This window comes from Patagioenas fasciata, chromosome W, assembly GCF_037038585.1.
Source record: "Patagioenas fasciata isolate bPatFas1 chromosome W, bPatFas1.hap1, whole genome shotgun sequence".
NCBI lineage: Eukaryota > Metazoa > Chordata > Aves > Columbiformes > Columbidae > Patagioenas > Patagioenas fasciata.
The window spans coordinates 60,298,186-60,319,826 of NC_092559.1; the positions used below are offsets into that span (position 1 = coordinate 60,298,186).

Sequence of the window (21,641 nt, forward strand, 5' to 3'; positions counted from 1 at the left end):
TAGATAGAAAGTTTGTGTTAGAATAGGTGTGGAATATGCTAATGGTTGTCAAGGGTGAAATGAATATGTATGTGACTAGCTTGTATAATAAGGTATGGTCTGAATCAGCTGTTCGAAGCCAGCTTTGGGTGCGAACCCCTGGTTTCCCAGCGCTGAAATAAAGCACTGCATATAACTACGTCCGTGGTTATGTGTCCTGATTGCTAACACCGTGGCGGCAAGGCAAGCGGGGTCTCCATCCCGGCGAGGGGGTCTCTCGGCGGCAGCATCTTCAGCTCGCAGCTCCGAGAGACCGGCAACAATGGGCCCAGTCTCGACAAGAGAGTCCCGTTTTTATACTGGCTGATCAGACCTGACTGTAGGCATTCTAGAAGCTTCTCTGCACCCCCACACCGTGTGTGGGGTGCCCCTGAAGCCTCCAAACATACCCCACACTGGTCACAGGTGCCCAGCGGCTCACTGGTGCCTCGGCACTCCCTTCTCCTAATGGCCCTGGCCAGGGTGCTCTGGGCCAAACAAAAGAAGCTGTTAGCCTCAAGTAGCAGAGAGAGGGAGATGTGCCTACTCCCTCCATACTGAAGGAGGGGGTGGGGAGAGAGGGGGGTTTGCATTCTGCCACAGTCATCATAATTAACCTACAGTGTGTAGTGTAATAGAAAGTATTTATGTTTTTATGAATGAAATATTAAAATTTTAATATATAAATCAAAATGAATGCATTTGTTATTCAAACTTTTGTTTTTTCACCTATATGTTCAGTTCTCCATTATTGATATAAAGATCTCTGCCAACAGCACAATTTTTACTAAATTCTTAGGCTTTAAACCACCCAATTTTTAGCTTTATCAAAAAGCATGATTTACTGTACATTAAACATAGTCATTTCAATGTTTAGTATTACAAAAATCAACACCCACAAGAATAAGACAGTCACTGCTAGTAAAACAATCTCAAAACAAATTCATAGATAATATTTACAGAACGCAATAGGAATATTTTGATTAACATTTTATGTTTCAACATTTCAGATAAAATTATAAGAACCATAAGAAATTTTTAGACTTCATTTTGGTTTCAGTATACAAGCCCGAGCTGACTCTGCTGTGAAATACTGCATACATCTAGTCAAAGAGCTATGGTATGATTTTGTTCAGCTGGTCTGTGCTCACATAACCACAAGACATGTAAAATTCTTTGCCTGGCACAGGCAGTGCAGTTACATTGAGCACAAGGCCTTGTAGAGAGTGAATGATATGAATAGATGTGTAGTCTGGGACAGACATCTCTGAACTTGGGGTTTCTGTTGTTGAAGCTCCAAGATTGATGCCAGTAGTGGTAAGGTTCTCTATGGTGAAGTAAGCATCCTCATTACAGCTTTGCTCCTGAACATGTGGCTTATCCTCTTCGTGGGAAGTCACAGCAATACATTTTTTCATATCAACCTCACAGAAGTAGTCATTGTCCATGGTGAAGTTTTGTTCTGTGCCGCCTTCACACTGTGCTCTTCCCACCTTGGATTTCTGCCGTGATGGAAGTACAACACTGCCTGCTGGAGTAATATCACTCACTTGTGTGTAAAAGTCAGTATTTGTCAACGAATTCTGGTTACTTAGCTGAGTATGGATCAATGGTCTAGCTGATTCAAAGCTGTCTGCAAAAGGTGGCCGCAACTGGCTATTTTTGGACTGAGCATTAGTATGCAGCTTTTAGGTGTCTGTGTCAGCAAGACTTGGAAGGGATTAATTATCTTTCCTATGAAGGCACAAGAGATCCTCTTCTTTTTTGGTTACCTTTCTGAACTGATAAATATCAGAGATGGTATCACATGTGTCACTTGCACTGAAGGCTGTCTCTGGAATATCTGGTTCGTAACAACTGGCCCGTCCAGAATCATCATTCTTCACTCCCAAGCAACTCTGCGACTTCAGATGATCTTCAATCAGGAGCCTGTCGGTATCCGAGACTCTGTTCTTTTCTTCGGGGTCTTCTATGTCCAACTCAATAAACTCAATCCAAAAGTCATCATTGTATAGATGTGTCTTGTAGTTGTCATGGCTGGCTAAGATGGAGTTAACTTCATCTAGTTTTCCTTTCTATTAAGCAAGAAAAAAAAATGTTATAAAGAAAAGAATAAAAATGCTTGCGCTTTTTATGGTGTTAACTTCAGGAAAGGTAACTGTAGCTGATGTAATAATTGCAAAGTGGATTTTTTTTTTTTTTGCATTTAATGAAAACTAATTCTGTGGCAACTCCCCCATGTCATAATTTTTTCTTACAAAATTGATCTGCCTAGGACAATTGTCACCTGCTACTACTACAATCATTCTCACCATAGATTTTAGAGCACAATATTACCTTCGAGAGATCTGGGTCAATCCCTTTAATCTTTGGAACTGTAACAGGAGGAAAAATCAGTATTTTTAACCTGGAAGAAATAAATGATGGCTTTTAATTGACAGTAGTCCTTTATGAGGAGTTTAGAAAGAAGAGTGTTTTACATTGTATTTATGCTTTTTAACTTCAAAACAGAAATGTTTGAAGATTCAATTTCAAATAGTGCTAAGGAAAAGAATTATTGTTTTCTCTCATTCCAAATAAAAACCCAGGTTTTCTGCAGCCTTCCTTGTCGAAATTGCATATGTTTATGTGGGAATCCAGTTTGGACTTCAGTCTTTGATAAATTAATGTTCTATAGAAAGAGAGTAAATTCCTAGAACACTGTTAATAGTTTCCCTTTTTACTTAATTTTCAAAGAAACCTGATACAATTTTTTTTTTTTTTCAGGGACAAAGTAGTCTTGCATAAGCCAAATAAATTTAAATAGGGGAACAGAAAAAAAGGAATTGGTGAAAACTGTTAATTACTTTAGAACTAATAAATAAAACAGAAACTCAACTGCAAAAAATTAGGCTAATATTTTGCCATCTCTATGACGCTTCTTTTTTCTGAATTATTAATGTAACAAGTAATATATAACAACAGGGTTTTACCCTTCTAGAGAAAGAACTAGTAACTTGCTTATGCATGTACATACTGTGGAAATAGATATTATTCTAATTCATCATAAAGTGAATTTGTAATTCTTTGAGAAAAAAACCCACAACCAAACAACAAGAAAGAAAACCCAAATAGGAAGATGATTTTTCCATTAATAATAATCTGACAATAATGGGTCATACCTATCTTTTCTATTTAACCTCCTTGCTTCTTTAGCAAACAGATAAACTGTATTTCCCAAAAGGAAAATTCCCTTTCTACTGGGTTATTTGCCTATTTTAGAAAGTAAGTTGTGGGAATGGTAGATCCAAATCCAAATATTAGTTTTGCTGCCTTGTTAGTGACCTTGGTGAGGTCCAGGGAGGATCAGAGGGGCCTTAAGAAGTGCTGGAGAGAAATTTAGGCAACTTCTGCTTAACTGTGGCAGGCCCAAATTCCCCAACTGTTTTTGGTTTTGGCAGACCCTCAAAGTTCTGCCCAGCAAGCCTCAATGAGAGCCAGAAATCCAGTAATTTTTCACCTAGTCCCTGGAGAGACAGTATTAGTTGTGCACTGGCTGGGCTCTCAGGGTACTAGTTTAAGATTTGCACTTACAGTTGAATCCACAAATCAGCTATTCTGACATGATTGGGCACTGCTTCTAACAAAACAGACAAAGGAGGGAGAACTACGCTCTGCTCCTTTCTTAGCCTCGCATAGTTCAAACCTTCATCTCTCAACTCTTTTAGAGTATGGCCTAACCCTATGGCATCTGTCCTAGGGAGCCTGGTTCAGATCTTGTGAGATCAGAGTTGAGGAAACTATGAACTGATATATTTTCAGATACAGGAGGAAGCTGAGCCTGGATATTTTGCATTACTGGAAACCTATGCAGCCTGCTCTTCTGCAGAAGACATTGCCACTCCCACCACCATGTGCACCAGTTTGAAGGAAAGAGTGAAAGCCCATAGGTTCAGAAAAACTTTCCTGATGAAGATCCTCAGCGGAGAAAAACTCCTCCAGCAATCATGATTAGCATGGAAGATACTAATAAGATGGGATCAGAGACATGCTTCAGCCCTCAGGATCTTCTGCAACCAGGTCACTCCTTGCTCAGTGTGCTGATTTTAGTGAGCTCTCAATCCCACGTGCAAGTTGTTCTTGCCCCATTCTGACACATCTAGCTTTTGTCATGCATTTTATCAGGAGGCTTACTCTTAACTCTGGGATTGAGATGCTATTGCAGGGAGTGACTTTGTTAAGTTAAACACTGCCAAAGCATAGTGCTGTTTGCCTAGACTATTTTTTAGAGCTGCTCCAACTGCACCATCTTGTTTTCATTTCAGTGACTTGTCCTTATGCTGGTATGTGCAAAACACCTCGGTGTTCATTTTCAAAGTGTATAGTCACAGAGGCACCCCGAGGCTAGTTTAAGGGACAACAGGGTCCAAAACAACTTTTATTAAACCGGTGAGAAACAGGGTTTTAGCACTCCAAAAGTGACTTAAATATAGGTTCGGGTATCAGTTGAGGAAAATTATTAGTGGCAGCAACTAGTACAACAGGCAGTCCACAGAGTGCATGCACGTGGCTTCACCCAAAACAATGCCGGAACCACCCCTGAGTCCCAGAGGAGTACACACTTGCCTGAACATGGTGCGGGATTATTCTTAAAGAGATACAGGTAAAGCGTATGCTTGCGATTCCGCGAGGAATGTATTTATAATACACTCGCAATTGTGCGAGGAAATAAAGTTACACTCGCGATTGTGCGAGGAAATAATTTAAAGTACACGTGCAAATGTGTACAGAATATAAATACACTCGCGATTGTGCGAGGAAATAAAGTTATACGTGCTTGTATTACGCACGGGAAGTTACACGTGCATATGTGCACGGAAAGGATAAATATACTCGCAATCCTGTGAGGGGTTTTACTCACACATGTGGCGGCAAGGCAAGCGGGGTCTCCATCCCGGGGAGGGGGGGCTCTCGGCGGCAGTATCTTCAGCTCGTGCTCCGAGAGATCGGCAACAATGGGCCCAGTCTCAACGAGAGAGTCCCGTTTTTATACTGGCTGATCAGACCTGACTGTAGGCATTCTAGAAGCTTCTCTGCACCCCCACACCGTGTGTGGGGTGCCCCTGAAGCCTCCAAACATCCCCCCACACTGGTCACAGGTGCCCAGCGGCTCACTGGCGCCTTGGCACTCCCTTCTCCTAATGGCCCTGGCCAGGGTGCTCTGGGCCAAACAAAAGAAGCTGTTAGCCTCAAGTAGCAGAGAGAGGGAGATGTGCCTACTCCCTCCATACTGAAGGAGGGGGGAGGAGAGAGGGGGGTTTGCATTCTGCCACATGTATATACAAGACCATCATGCATGTGTACACTGAGGCTTAACGACAGTGTTGCTCCGTAGTCTAGGACAGTACTGGTATGACATCCAAGCTGAATTATTCTGTCAAAACCCATCCCTGAACACACGTATTAGGGGATGAATTCACTTTGGGACCATTTTGTCATTTTTATATATGTGTCATTGTGTCATTTTTATAAATTATACAATCCTGAGCTTTGTTTTATTTTATTCCTGTTACTTATAGGAGCTGCAGTCTATCCACAGAGGCTAAACACTGCCCTATTACTCAAGGTCTTTCCCTTGGCTGGATGAAGAAATAGAGATTAGTGCAATAGTCTAAGAACAAAAATATATAGACATATGTTTGTGTGAAAGCTTTAAACACTAAGTGTGTAAAAATAGTATTTACAAAAATTGAATGGACTAAGAAAAAAAATCCCCTTCAAAGCCTAAGTAAATTAGCTAAGTAAATACTGTAGTATAAAATGTTCTGCAATCTAAAAGGAACAGGAGCTGTCAACATTATCATATTCTCACTGCTGAAGGCCCAATACGTACATATGCCAGCATCCATGGAGCTTAAGAGGATGGACAACAATCCTCATAATAGTTTCTAGTCCCCCAGATTTGAAAAAAATTGACGCACTCTATTTTTTTTAAGTAAGTACACAAAAAATGACAAATAAAAACTCTCTACCTTGGTTGTTTGGACCACAGGATTAAGATCAGTGTTACAGCCAGCCCACCTGCTCCAAAGATAACAACTAAGAACCACGGAAACTCAGTTTCTGAAACAACAGAACAAAAACATGTTAGCAGGAATCTGCATCTCTGTTGCATCTTTAATTTCATCCTTTTCTTCTGCTGCCTGAGGATTCCAGACACAACAAATGATAGGAGAATTTTGGGTTACTTAAATGTGAAAGTTCTGTGTTAAGCAGAAATAAAAATACCCTTCTGGTCTCAACAGTTTCCATATTGAATTTCTGAGTCCACTGAGACTTCTTGCAAAGACAGACTGAGTTTTTTAATATAAATAAGATTTTAGTACAAACAACACATGTAGCAAAAACAAACCACAAGGAACATTCTGCCTGCTTGGAATGTGCTACCAGTAGTCCTGACAGCATATAATGATGTAGACCACGTTACTACTTGTTAGCCCAAACTGAGAGAACATTATTAATAGCATGCTAAATCATAGACAAACTAGTCTTCTCTCACATAAACTAAAATATGGTTTTGTCAAAAAGCATAATACTACTCTTTGTAAAAGAAGAACATTAATTATGTTGTGAACTGCCAGCTGCAAAAAAAAAAAAAAAAGGAAAAAGAAAAAGTCTTCCTCCATTTTATTTACCTTTTGGGTGACTACAAAAAGAGAATTTAGGTCACTGAGAAATGTGATTTAGTAGGAATGAATAATGGTGCTGCTAAATTAAATGTTTTATTTTTTAAATACTGGAAATTCCATCATACTTAACTGTAGAATACGAAGTAGAGAGAAATTTATTCTGTCTGTAGCCTTAGATTCTTCTCATTTGTTCCCAATTTTAAATTTTCCATACAAACTTCACTCATTTTTTGGGCTAAGAAATACTGGACAGGAAGATTTAGAATTCTATACATGAACATAATATACAGTCTTTTAGAAAAAAAATCTTGCATCAGTTTTAGCTCTCTGTTCTCAGCTTAGATTTTGGCTGGACATGTTTTCAGGCATGAGTATTTAAAGTCCTATTTGGGTATGTCATAGAATCATAGAATCATAGAAATATTTGGGTTGGGAGGGAACTTCAAAGGTCATCTAGTCCAAACCCCCTGCCATGAGCAGGGACATCTTCAACTAGATCAGGTAACTCAGAGCCCCACCCAGCCTGGCCTTTAATGTCTCCAGGGATGGGGCATCCACCACCTCTCTGAGCAACCCGTTCCAGTACTTTACCACCCTCACTGTAGAAAATTTCTTCCTCATGTCTAGCCTGATTGTCCTCTCTTTTAGTTTAAAACCATAACCCCTTGTCCTATCATAGCAGGCCCTGCTAACAAGTCTGTCCCCATCTATAAGAATTATAGGCTCCTTTTAAGTGTTGAAAGGCTGCTATAGCAGCAGGTCTCCCTGGAACCTCTCCAGGCTGAACAACCCCAACTCCCTCAGCCTGTCCTCATAGGAGAGGTGTTCCAGTCATCTGATCATCTTGGTGGTCCTCCTCTGGACCTGGTCCAACAGATCCATGTCTTTCCTGTAGAGGGCTGCGGCGATGAGGAACGACGCATACCAGGACGCAGACAGAGATTCATGCAGAGGCAGAGATCTTGTTCAGGAAGGAGTGCAGAGCCTGGCCAAGCAGAAAGCTGACCTAGGCTGCCTCCTTTATTCACCATTGACAATTTATAGGATTTACAGGTACAGGTCTGGACTAAGATGTTTACAAAAGGTGTTTTTCCACTAATTGTTATTAAAAACACACTAAACTCATGTGATTTTTGTCTCACTTGTTTTTCCACTCATTCACAGACCAGGTCCAAGGACATTCACACATCCCATGCACTTGGGGGTGGTTATCCAACCCGAGATACCATTCTTGTGAGTCCGGGCTGTAACTTTTTACAATTATGAGAAACGTACTTCAAAATAATCTGTCTAAGGCCCTTTATATATTATTATGTTAGTATTATGTCTTTGACCATCCAGATGGTCATGTTAGTATTGATCTTCCTTTATCATCCAGGTGGCTGGAACTGCACATCTTGCTTTCCCACATTTTACTTTCCAACAGAGGACTCCAGAGCTGGACGCAGTACTCCAGATAGGGTCTCACCAGAGCAGAGTAGAGGGGCAGAATCACCTCCCTCAAACTGTTGGTCATGCTCCTTTTGATGCAGCCCAAGATATGATTTGCCTTCCAGGCTGCAAGTGCACATTGCTGGCTCATGTCCAGTCTCTCATCCACCAGTACCCCCATCCTTCTCCTCAGGGCTGCTCTCAACCCCTTCATGTCCCAGCCTCTATTTACACCAGGGGTTGCCCAAGTGCAGGACCTTGCCCTTGGCCTTTTTGAACCTCAAGAGGTTCACATGGGCCCACTTCTCAAGCTTGTCCAGGTCCCCCTGGATGGCATCCCATCCCTCAGGCATGTCAACTGCACCACTTAGCTTGGTATCATCTGCAAACTTGCTTAGGGTGCACTCGATCCCAATGTCTATGTCACTGATGAAGATACTAAACAGTACTGAGAGAGCAATTACAATGTATTGAGTACTGTCCAGGGACGGATGAGGAGAGAGTTGAGAGTATGTGGGTGAGAATTAAGGGGCAGGCTGGCAGGGGTGACACTGTTGTGGGTGTCTATTACAGGCCATCAGATCAGGATGAGGAAGTTGACGAGGCCTTCTACAAGCAGCTGAGAGCAACCTCACAGTCACAGGCCCTGGTTGTGGTGGGGGATTTTAACTTCCCTGATGTTTGCCAGAAGGACTACTCAGACAGCCATCCACAGTCCAGGAGGTTCCTCCAGTGCACTGATGATAACTTCCTGATGCAAATGGTGGAGGAGCCACCTAGGAGAGGAGCGCTGCTGGACCTCATCCTCACTAACAAGGACGGTCTGGTTGAAGTGGTAAAGGTTGAGGGCTGCCTTGGTTGCAGTGACCATGAGATGGTGGAGTTCAGGATCTCATGTGGCAGGAACAGAAAAACAAGCAGAATCGCAACCCTGGACTTCAGTAGGGCCAACTTTGGCCTTTCCAAGCAATTGCTAGGGGAAATCCCATGGGAAAGGGTACTTGAAGATAAAGGGGTTCAAGATAGTTGATTAGCATTCAAGGATTGCTTCTTCCAAGCTCAAGATCAGAGCATCCCAACAGGTAGGAAGTCAAGGAAGGGAGTCAGGAGACCTGCTTGATTAAACAGGGAAGTGCTGGGCAAACTTAAGTGGAAGAGGAGAGTCTACAGATCATGGAAGGAGGGGCTGACCACTTGGGAAGAATATAAGGCTGTTGTCAGAGGATGTAGAGAGGCAACTAGGAAACCCAAGGCCTCCTTAGAAATAAACCTTGCGAGAGGGGGCAAGGACAACAGAAAGAGTTTCTTCAAATACATGGCAGATAAAACTAACACCAGAGGCAATATAGGTCCACTGATGAATGAGGTGGGTACCTGTTGAGGAATGGCTTAAAAATAAAGGACATGGGTCTGCAGAGCAGTTGTACGAGCAGAGCCTGTTCTGAAGACCTTAGCATAAGTAGCAAGACTAGGCCGCTGTGGGAACCACTGACTATTACAGCAAAATTAGCAAGGACACTGTGACCTTGGCAGAGTCTCATAAACAGCTTTGGAGAAGCAAGAGCAGAGGAATGTAGAACAAGCATAGCTAGTAACTGCAAGTAGGAGGACCATGCAAATGTGACTGTTAGAGCTTAAGCCAATTAGTAGGTGACAGGTATGCATAATTATCGTGAACTGTATATGTTGTTCGTGATAATAAATCAAACTATGCTTTATCACTCATACTGAGTCGTCCTGCGTGTTCCTCCGCCGCTCAAAGGTGCCCTGGTGACAGAAGATAGAGAGAAGGCAGAGTTACTGAATGCCTTCTTTGTCTCTGACAGCCTCTGCCAGAGGCTGTTCTGAGGAGTCCCGTACCCCTAAGTCCCCAGAGGAAGTCAGGACAATAGAGGAGTGTGAGTCGGTCCGAAGTTGGAGCAGTATTTGCCTGAATATCGCCATCAAGAACTTAGAGAACTGAAGCTCTGACAGTAAGAACGCATAGACAATGACTTGGAGAGAAACCCGAGGAGAAGCATTGTGTTGAACTGTTTTCTCTGATACGGGGGGGGCTCCTGCTAACAGTGGCTGTTGTGTGGACTTTGCCTGCTTCCTCAGCCAAACAAGCCCCAGATTCCTGAAAGCAACTGTTATGAGGGTCTCTTCGACCCGGGAACAATAGCTGCCGTCCAGAAGATGTGTACTCACCTGCAGCCTCAGTTACACATGTCCCTCACCTGCTCCCTCAAACAATGGCCAACAAAAAGGAGCATGCCCAGAAGCTCACCAAGGGTCCTGAGGTCATCCAATGAACCAGAAAAAGACCCCTGAATGCTGGACACGTAAGTGTTGGCAAAAGAAAGCGTGAATCTTTCGAGCCTGCGCAGTTTAAGCCTGGGTTGCGAAATCAAGGTGGAGACTGATCTAAAACAATGGGAGCAAGGGGGGGTGAAGAAGCATAAAAGATGACTCCAGAATGAACGCCGTTGAAGATCTTCCCGTCAGAGGATCCCGAACCACGACGGAGGACCGGCAGGACTCCACGGGACCGGAGACCAGAGGGACGCCTTTGGAACTCGACTGGTGATAAACGCAATCTCATTTCTCATCTTTACTCTTACTTTTTCCCCATTTCTTTTCCCTTTTCTTTTTCTTACTCTCTCTCTCTCTATCTCGTGCCACTTTATGGGCAAATTAACAAAGTAACACTGCTTGATTGAATTATAACCCCTTGGCATTTTGGTCGCCTTAATTTTGCGCTCTGAGATCAAGGTAAAAGAACCATCACAAGTCCATCACCGAATGGACCATGACAAGGAGTTTGCCTTCATTGATGAGGACTGGGTTAAGGACCAATTAAGCAATCTGGACATCCATAAATCCATGGGTCCTGATGGGATGCACCCACAGGCACTGAGGGAACTGGCTGAAACCATTGCTAGGCCACTCTCCATGGGAGAGGTGCCTGAGGACTGGAGGAGAGCAAATGTCACTCCAGCCTTTAAAAAGGGCAAGAAGGTGGACCCGAGTAACTATAGACCGGTCAGCCTCACCTCCATCCCTAAAAAGGTGATGGAATGACTTATCCTTTCTGCCATTTCAAGGCAAATCAAGGATAAGACGGTATTAGGGGCAGTCAATATGGCTTTACCAAGGGAAAGTCATGCTTGACCAACCTCATAGCCTTTTATGAAGACATAACAAGGTGGATAGATGATGGTAAAGCAGTGGATGTGGTCTATCTTGATTTCAGTAAAGCATCTGACACCGTCTCCCACAGCTAAACTGAGGAAGTACGGTCTGGATGATCGGGTAGTGAGGTGGACTGCGAACTGGCTGAAGGGAAGAAGCCAGAGAGTTGTGGTCAATGGGGCAGAGTCTAGTTGGAGGCCTGTATCTAGTGGAGTCCTGGGACCAGTACTATTCAATATATTCATCAATTACTTGGATGAGGGAATAGAGTGCACTGTCAGCAAGTTTGCTGATGACACAAAACTGGGAGGAGTGGTTGACACACCAGAAGTCTGTGCTGCCATCCAGCAAGACCTGGACAGGCTGGAGGGCTGGACAGGGAAAAATTTAATGAAATATAACAAGGGCAAATGTAGAGTCTTGCATCTGGGCAAGAACAACCCCAGGTTCCAGTATAAGTTGGGGAATGACCTGTTGGAGAGCAGTGTAGGGGATAGGGACCTGGGGGTCCTGGTGGATAACAGGATGACCATGAGCCAGCACTGTCCCCTTGTGACCAGGAAGGCCAATGGCATCCTGGGGTGTATTAGAAGGGGGGTGGTTAGTAGGTCGAGAGAGGTTCTTCTTCCCTTCTACTCTGCCCTGGTGAGACCACATCTGGAATATTGTGTGTAGTTCAAGAAGGACAGGGAACTGCTTGAGAGAATCTAGTGCAGAGCCACAAAGATGATTAAGGGAGTGGAGCATCTCCCTTATGAGGAAAGGCTGAGGAAGCTGCGTCTCTTTGGTTTGGCGAAGAGGAGACTGAGGGGTGACCTCATTAATGTTTAGAAATATGTAAAGGATGAGTGTCATGAGGATGGAGCCAGGCTCTTCTCAGTGACAACCAATGATAAGACAAGGGGCAATGGGTGCAAATTGGAACATAGGAGGTTCCACTTAAATATGAGAAGAAAGTTCTTCACAGTGAGGATGACAGAACACCAGAACAGGCTGCCCAGGGAGGTTGTGGAGTCTCCTTCTCCAGAGACATTCAAAACCCACCTGGACACATTCCTGTGTAACTTCATCTAGGTGTTCCTGCTCTGGCAGGGGGACTGGACTAGATGATCTTTCAAGGTCCCTTCCAATCCCTAACATTCTGTGATTCTGTGGTCCCAATACAGACCCCTGAGGGACACCACTTTTCACCAGTGCCCATCCAGACATTGAGGCATTGACCACTACTCTCTGGGTGCAACCATCCAGCCATTTCTCGTCCACTGAACAGTCCACCCATCGAATCCATATGTCTTCAATTTAGAGAGAAGAATGTTGTGGGGAACTGCGTTAATGGCTTTACGGAAGTCCAGATAGACAACATCCATAATCCTTCCTTTGTTCACTGATAGCAGGCTACTAGGTTGGTCAGGCAGGACTTGCCCTTGGTGAAGCCGTGCTGGCAGTCCCGAATCACCTCACTGTCCTCCATGTGCCTTAGGATAGCTTCTAGGAGGGTTTGTTCCATGATCTACCCAGGCACAGAGGTGAGGCTGACCGGTCTGTAGTTCCTGTGGTCCTCCTTTCTGTTCTTTTTAGAAATGGGTGCAAATGGTTTTCCTTTTTCCAGTTGCCAGGAACTTTACCTGACTGCCATGACTTTTCAAATATCATGGAGAGTGGCTTTGCAACTACATCAGATGTCAATGTTAGGTCCTTAATTTGATGGAGAACCAGTCATGTCAGTGAGACCTGTCAATGTCTACCTGCTTCAAAAAGTTAGAATATTACGTTTGAATTTAAATACTTAACTTTGAACATGGAAAATTTCAATTTTAATTCTGTGTTCCTAAGGGTAAAATACAAAATAAGTACGAATAAATTTTGCCAGACCATCTTATGGTTTCTCAGTTTTTTTTGCGAATTTCCAATTTATGTCCTAATTCAGCAATGCAGTACATGGTGTAGAACTGATCCAGCAAATCAGATCACTGCTGCTCTGTAAGATGTATAGATATGGATCAACTTGCAGAATTTGGGTTGTAGTGACTGAAGAAAACCGTGCTTGCATCGTGGCCTTAGATTTTCATAGTATTTTAACTTTGTTCCTATAAAACCTTGATGACTTCATGCAGCTCATGTGAAAACCTGCCACTTGGACAGAACATTAGCTGTTCATATAAATTAGGAATGAAAACTAGTAATACAAAGGGTTAAAAAGGCCAATCTAGCAAGATTTGAAAAGACAAGAGTTATGGGTGGTTTTATTTAACACCTCCACTAATACTCTGGAAAAATAAGTGAAGCAGCTTGTTAAAATAACTTGCTGAAGAGCTCATATTTTGAAGGCTGTGCTGGTTTGACTGAAAGCAAGTTTATTTTCTTCATACAGTTAGAAACCTTTCTTTTTCATAGCTAGCACAATCATTGTTTGAATTTAGTTTGAGAACAAGAAGATAACACCCCGGGACAGAATTTATGTTTTTCTTCAAGTAACTTTCCAGTGTTTTTGAGCTGGAACAAAGAGAATATAAGAGCCTATTGGTGTCTTAGTTTTTGTCTGGGAGCCAAGGTCTCTGAGTGCTCTGCCCACAGGTGTGAGGCAGCAAGAAAGGGGGACATAGATGGGGCAGACCTTGACTGACATCCAGACTGATCAATAAGAATATTCCATGCCATTAGTGTCATGTTTCATGTTTAAGAAGAGTTGTGATTTTCTGGCTAGGGAGAAAGAGGGAGACAGAGATCCTTTCTGGTTCTGCTGTGTTTTCAGTGGAATTCTGATCGGGAGTTCTTTTAGTTTGGCCTTTTGCCATCCTGCAATTTTGCAGTGGGCCTCTGGGCCTCTCTGCCTTTTTCTCTCTCTCTCCGGATCAATTATTCAGGACCAGGGTGCCCTCTTCCTGGGACTGGCTACTCGGTGCAGATGGAGTTCGTGAGGAATTGCATCAAGTATAGCATTTTGAAAACAAGTACAAGACAGAAGCAAGAATGAGAAAAATACTGTCCTTGATAGTATTGGGCAGATCAGAAAAGCACATGATTCTGGTAACAAACTTAGTCAGCAGTATAACACTTTAATAAAAGTGACATATCTTCACTACTGAAGTGCTCAGTTTATACAATGAAGTATGAGATTTAACTGTATTTTAGGCTCTATAGGATGTGCAACAGCAGTTATTAATTCTGATTCTTAAAGCTATCTGTAATTTTGCTCTCTGATGTGCTGGGAAAGTCTTGCTGAGTTTACTTATGAATTTGTATATAGAATTTGTATACTACCAATCTCACCAAATTATTTTCATGTAGTAGGCTGAATTATCAATCCATTCAAGCATACAACATCTAAGGTAAGAAGAACCCTCCCCCCAATACACAAAAAGACAGCAGTGGTTATAAAAACACCTTGCTGTACTTCTCTCATTTACCTTCAGCACAATGAACAAATTCAATGCCTTTTTGAGAAAAAGATACATAAAGGATTTCACTGAACTCCCCAAATTTTTCAGAGGTGCGTTGTCTTCATCGGACTCGTATCTCATAATCTCTTCCCATGTTCAGAGAGTACAGTGGAACCATTGTTGAGAGCCTGGGTTCTAATTGTAAAGACAGAAGGACTGTGATTTATTTGTTTGAGCTGTACTGGAAATTTTATACTGCTTCTCGATTTCAGAAATAAACATTTGAGGGCCTTTTTACTACTTGGAACTGTAAGGATACCATGAGAAGAGTTCAGAGAAAATTCACACCATTTACTTTTACCTTACTAGCCATCAGGTTTTGTTGTGATTCAGGGAACCAAAAGTGGAAAATCCAAGCTCTTTGTAAATACAGTCAGTGAAGAAAGACAGCTGCTCCCAGTTACATGCCATAAGTAGGTGGTGTGAAATATCTCCTACTGATCTTATCAAGTTGTAAATCCTTTTTACTGTTACAACACATTACTGACTTTACAATGCCAAAAACTTTGTTGAAATAACATAGAAGTCTTAAAACTAATGCAGTACCCATTGCAGAATTAATTTTAAGAAGAAAAATTATTTAAAGACCTTCTAACCTGTATTGTATCTTACAAATGTATTTATTTGGAGAAGACTGCATAGCTCCCAAAATCTTCAACTATATACAATAGGCAATAATGGATACTCTGGGAGAGCTGGTGTCAGATTGTGGGTCTTGAGATTTCTATATTAAGCGTTAACTGCAACATACTTAGATACTGCTGCATATCAAAATATGTAGGAAGTCACATTGGAGGTCTTAATATGTGTAATCTCTCTTTTCTTCTAATCCTCTTCTAAGAAAATGTATTTTTCTATTCTATTCTATTCTATTCTATTCTATTCTATTCTATTCTATTCTATTCTATTCTATTCTATTCTATTCTATTCTATTCTATTCTAGCTCTGACAGCCCAACACAAGTATATAAAAATGCACAAAATAGAAATGCATGTGGCAGATGTTATATTCTACTTTTACTTCAGAATCAAGTATGATACTGGGACCACTCATCATGGGCTAAGAATTAAAACACCTGGAAAACAACAGTCATTAGGGATTTGAAAGCAGTTTGAACAATACAATCCTATAATCACTGTAGCTGCATAATCTAAACTTGAGAACATTCTGTTGGCAGCTACAATCTGTGGAGTTTTCATGATCCCCGGTGGCTCCAGACTCAAGTGTTCTGAGAACTAACCAGTCAGATTTTGGAGGAGGCAGTGATGCCAGACAGATTGCTTATCTCTGCTAGTGGTTGAGCACAAGATACTGGAGAACCATCACTGTACACCACAGTGGTTTTTAACATGAAGATAATCCAGTTGGAAAGTGTTGGGAAGGGAATACAGTTTATACTAGTCCAGTTTACTTGTTTTGTGGTATGAAGCCACAAAGAAATAGTACACTAAAGTTTTACTATATCTATATATATATATTTTTTTTTTTTTAAACAATTAGTGAAAATTAATAGGAAAGGGATTCTGGAGCTAAAAGAGGGAGTTAGACTGTAGTGCAAATGTTTGTCACTAATCAGATGGAGCCACTGGGATGCTAAGTGTGTTCTCTGGGCACCCGTGGCAGAGGCTGGTCCAAGCATGACAGGCAACACAGCAACCAAAGCAATGGTTTTCACCAACTTTAACAAAAAAAAAATAGTAAAAACTGGGAGATGGGCAGTACCAGGGAAAGGTTCAGAGGCACCCCAGGGAAGGCATAGTGCAGGGTTGGGCACCCGTACAACACAGTATACCAAATGGAGATATTAGGCTGCATATCTAATGCAGCGTAGGGAGATGAGTTTTGCTCCCCCAAACTAGTAAGCCTTGTATCTCAACCACAGTGTTATATGGACACAATGATGGTGTTTAGTTGTGGAGTTAGTACTCCATGATTCTTTGCCCTAAGTGCACTTCATTGCAGTGTGAAATGGACCTTTTCCAGCAGAAATTCAACAAGATGAGAGCCGGCAGAGTCCTCCCTGGTCCAGCCCTTTTCACTGAGGACTGAGCTGTGATCACCAATTTCATTCCACGTCAGGTGAATCTGGGCCTGTTTTGTTTTGTTTTAATATAAGTCAAAAGATCAGACCAATTCAAAATAAGATAAACAACTAAAGGAAAATTAGACTTTCAAGATTCCCTGTCACACATACATTTTTAGGCACTTCATGGTTAGACACTTCACTACTAAGTCATCATTCTTCAATACTACTCAGATGGTGTGTTTTTTCACACCTTATTTGAAAAACACAGCAGCCTCATAAGGTCCATAAGGTCTGTATAGCTGTTGCTAGTCATGACTGTAAACCTGGATAGACAATAGGGGACAGAATTTTAGTCTACTGAATGGAATGGGTAACACTTCAATAATAGAATTTTAAAAATATACTCAGCAATAGCTACTAACAATGACAAAAGTTTTTCAAACTGTGATTCAGATAAAATTTGGCTCTGTCCCATGAACAGCCACTATTTGAGTGCGGGGATTTTATTGTTTTTAAGAAAATTTTCAGAAGATAATTTTGAACCTCTTATCACTATAACTTACTGTTATAACACTTTCCTAATTAATGCTTTAGTCCTCTTTCAATTCATAAGTTATCTATTTTCAATCAATAAATGGTTTAAAAGAATGAATGGTATACATGAAAAATCAAACAAGTTCATCCCAAAACCTCTGAAAAATACAAACAAGTCTCAGCAAGGGAGAGATTTAGTACAATTTAAGTACTATGAATTCATTTTTGTATCAATTTTTCTATCAGTTATATGTACAAAGCATTATGATATTTTTAAGCAAAGATTATGGTTTGTGTATAAAACTAGTAATAACAGTATAACTGGACATCTCTCTGCTGCTTCGATACTCATTACAAAAGATATTTGTAGCAAAAAATGCTGTCATGGTTTTGTTAAAAACAAGTTTCTCTTTTAGTGAATTTGCCTATCAGCTAAAGCCTTCTTATTAGCTGCATCTTCCTGGAAAGCCAGATACATGTTTTGGTAGACATAGCAATGGAATGCGAGGTCACTGATAAGGATGGATGCACATCTCGTGAGAGGGGCAATGAGAAACAGGTGACCAAAAACTGACCAACTGAGTATAACATCCCATTTACATGATAGTTCATATGAAAGTGGGAGATCACGAGGATCCCTTTTCCTTATGGTCGACATTAGGAGAGGACCTTGTGAGTCGTCCCTGTGAACGGAGACCTAGTGACAGACTGAATCCAGTTCCGGTTGGCTGCAGAGTCCAGTCCAGGACTTCGGGTGCTGGTCCTTCATCTGCCGGAGCAGTTGTTGGGACTTTTAAGATTGGGTTTGTATATTTTGTATTATTTTCTCTATTTTTATTAGTAGTATTATTAAAACATTTTTAATTTTTCCAACTCTCTTCTCTCTGTCCTTCTTTCCCTCCCAATCGCCTGTCCTTAGTGGGAAGGAGGAAAAGGGAGGGGCTGAAGGGGGAAAGGGGGGGAGAGGAGGTTAACAATACATCTGCCAGGGTTTTATTGTCACCCTGGAATCAAAACCTTGACAAATGCAAAGAGTGAAATAGTTGCTCCAATGTTGTCATTAGGAGTTTTGCAATTGTCTCAGCCTGGACAAAGACTTTGTACAAAAAATTCTCTTTTGTGCTCTAACTGATGTGTCTCAAGGAATTATGTCATGTTTGTGTTTTTAAGCTGAAAGGCACAATAACATACAATATATACAGCTTCAATACGACGTAATCTATAGTACTATTTTTCTTGAGGCAAGTATAGTATTCAGCAATTCCTTATGTTTTTTGAAAGAAGAAACACTGAACTTCAAACCTTTACTCTCCTGAGAAGAACTATTCTCAAGGCATGCTGGAATTATTGATGGTACCTGAGCAAGAATAAAGTTTTATTAGGGTATTTATATGATTGATATCTAAAGACTTTTAAAAAATCAAAACTGTGCATTTTTAAAGAGCTATCTGTGTTGCCACCTGCATTTGTAAATCACATACTCCGCATATTTTCAGGTTCTTAAGTAGTATTGATATACTCTCTAAACTTGTAGGCTTTAAAATATAGAAGTTATACAGTAAGTGTAGCTTAAACTAGTATAGAAAGAAATTCAGACAAGTATTAGGAAAAGGTTTTAGACATTATAGGCCTGTTTGGCTGTAGGCTTACTAATAAGGAATAGGATAAACAGAAAATGCTAACACTGAGAAGGATCAGAGGTGAGGAGGGGTTCAAGGTCTTTCACAGATGAAGGCCAACCAACCAACTTGACTATGTTTTAGTTGGTAAATTTGCCTTTTGCATATTAAGACAAATTCATAACAATATTATCTGCCTGCCCTCTTTCAGTTAACTCACTTCATATTAATAAGAAAGTAAAGGAAGGGTTCTGCTCTGAAATGATGTTCTTATTGCATTGAACTGGTATTCGGGAAGAAGTCTTTGCAAATATTCCATGACACACTGGCACTTAGCCTATGCATTCAGGTAAGCTGGGTGCAATTTTTTCCCTATAACAGGAAAAATAACTATATGAGAACTCAGTGATTTTCAAATTGTTGTCATTAGCACTTTAAAGAATGAATCCTGTCTGCAATTGCTAACCTAAAGATACGTAAATAATTTCAGTTTTAGGTCAGTCTGACAAAGATAAGGGTGACTTGCAAAACACCTAATCACAAACTACAAAGACTACTGACCTTGCAGCTTTAGACATTTTGAAAACTGCACAATTAGTTGAGTCTTGCTTTAACATATATCTCAAGACTGTTGGATAAAGTGTCCTTTAGCTGAATGTTGCTCATTATACACTAAAATGATTATGTAACCAGTATGTAAATTTGTGACCAATTGGCTCTTTAGGACTAGCCTGAGTAGTGATAAGATTTTGTATATAATGCCTGTTACTTTTCTTTCTGGTATGCTGGATATATTCCAGCATCCAGGCTTGTGCAACTCTAACAAACAATATCTTGTTTCTGTGTGCTACAATTTGGCTTTTTTCACACACCAGGTAACAGAATCCTGGTTTTGGGACAACAAAATGAAAATTTAAAAGATTTAGGTTATAAACATTTTGTATTTTCATGGACTATCTATATAGTCACAAATATAACATTGCTGTCTGATATGAAATCTGTATGTCTTATATATGTTGCATTGTTTTTACTTGCTTATTGTATCAAATTTTAAATTATAACTCAAAGCTTTTCTTTCTTTTTTTTTTTTTTAATCTATTGAAATGACATTTATAAGTATTATAACCTTACAGCTACCCTGAAAAATCTGGAGTGACACAGTGACATTTTCCAACCATAATATTCCTGTTCCAAATACTAAAAATACCATGAACTGTTTAAAATAGTTGAGGTTTAGGAAAACAATAGAGAAATATTTCATCCTTGATAAAACTTGTATATATGTGACTATCGCTCTACTTCCTAATCTAACACAGGGATTTCAAGGTCTCTGTGTGCTAACTATCTTGACAAATAAAATTAAAATGTTTGCCAAAAAATACAGAAGAATATGGGTATATTCAGAAGAATATGGGCATATTATTTAAGATTTAAGGTATCATCTAGTTAGCAATTACAATCCTTTTGCTTTTCATAAGAGTACAAAAATGTTAAGGACAGAACAAACCTGCACTGTACTATGATTATTGTATAATAAAGATTTGCTTCATACCTCCTTCCATTTTGTCTCATTAACTTCTTTGTACTGCAATTCATACTCCAGAGTAATCCATCCCTTCTGAACATTGGTTGATGGTGGTGGTTCCCATCTTACTTGGATATCCCCATGGATCCCAGTCTGACTAGTATTTAGCAGAGTCCAATTCAGGTGGACATGGGGATCAGGTAGCACTGTTTAGAGTATTTGGAATAAACCAGCCAGTTTTCAATGAGAAATGACCATTCTTACTAGACGCTGTTAAATGATTTCAGGACTAAAAAAACATATTAAGCAAACATTTGCTGATTAAAGTCTAAACCTATGAATGAGTAACAGTCACTACAAGTTTGGTAACAAGAAGGCACCCTGCCATTGGCAATAGACATACTCTGCATAAATCTTACGTGAATGACTAATGAAGACTAAGAATGTATTACATATTACACTACATTTTTCAATAGCAGCTTATAAGACACTGAGACATAAACAGATCCCCATCAAATCTTAAATTTAGAGTTCTCACTATAAATAAAAACAATAATTGGAATAACACAGAAAGATAAATATTTAATAAGTACTTCAGAAATAATGTAGAAATACATTGAAAAACTATGGTATCTGAAAAACTACTAATTTTGCTCAGCTGAAGAAAAGGGAAGAGTGGGTATTGTAGTCACTTGCAGGAATAAAGTGTTAATTGCCTATACAAACACCACTGCTCTGAACAAGCAATAATGTCTGGAAAATCCCAGACAGTCACAATTCATATGTAATAAATATAAATTCTAACTTAGAAATGCTAAACATCCTGATTTTGCAGATAAGTGTTGATTCAGGAACAAAAAACCTATTTGGTTCCAGAACTTTGCTGAATCAAAATTTTAACACCATCCTTGCTCACACTGAACAAAGGGATGTATTATAGCATCCATTACAAAGTGCTCAGACTGATAGCAAAGGCAAGCTCATCTGCAGACATTTGAGAGATCATTAACAAAGAGAAACCACGTATTTGCGTTTATCCTTTTAGTTTTCTCCCAACCTGGGCAATATTTTCTGGTGTGGATCACATTACATATGTTACAAAACCATATCCCTTCTTACATATCCTGTGGTTTAGAAACTGATCTTTCTGAAAGGGAGAATATTTAAATACAGCATGAATAATAAGAAAGCTTATAGAATCACATC

At 40.4% G+C, this 21,641-nt stretch overlaps 1 pseudogene; it reads right to left on the minus strand.

Moving 5' to 3' along the window:
- Positions 1-922: 922 nt before the first annotated feature.
- On the minus strand, positions 923-20,645 carry LOC136114616 (growth hormone receptor-like; annotated as a pseudogene).
- Between the last annotated feature and the right edge of the window lie 996 nt (positions 20,646-21,641).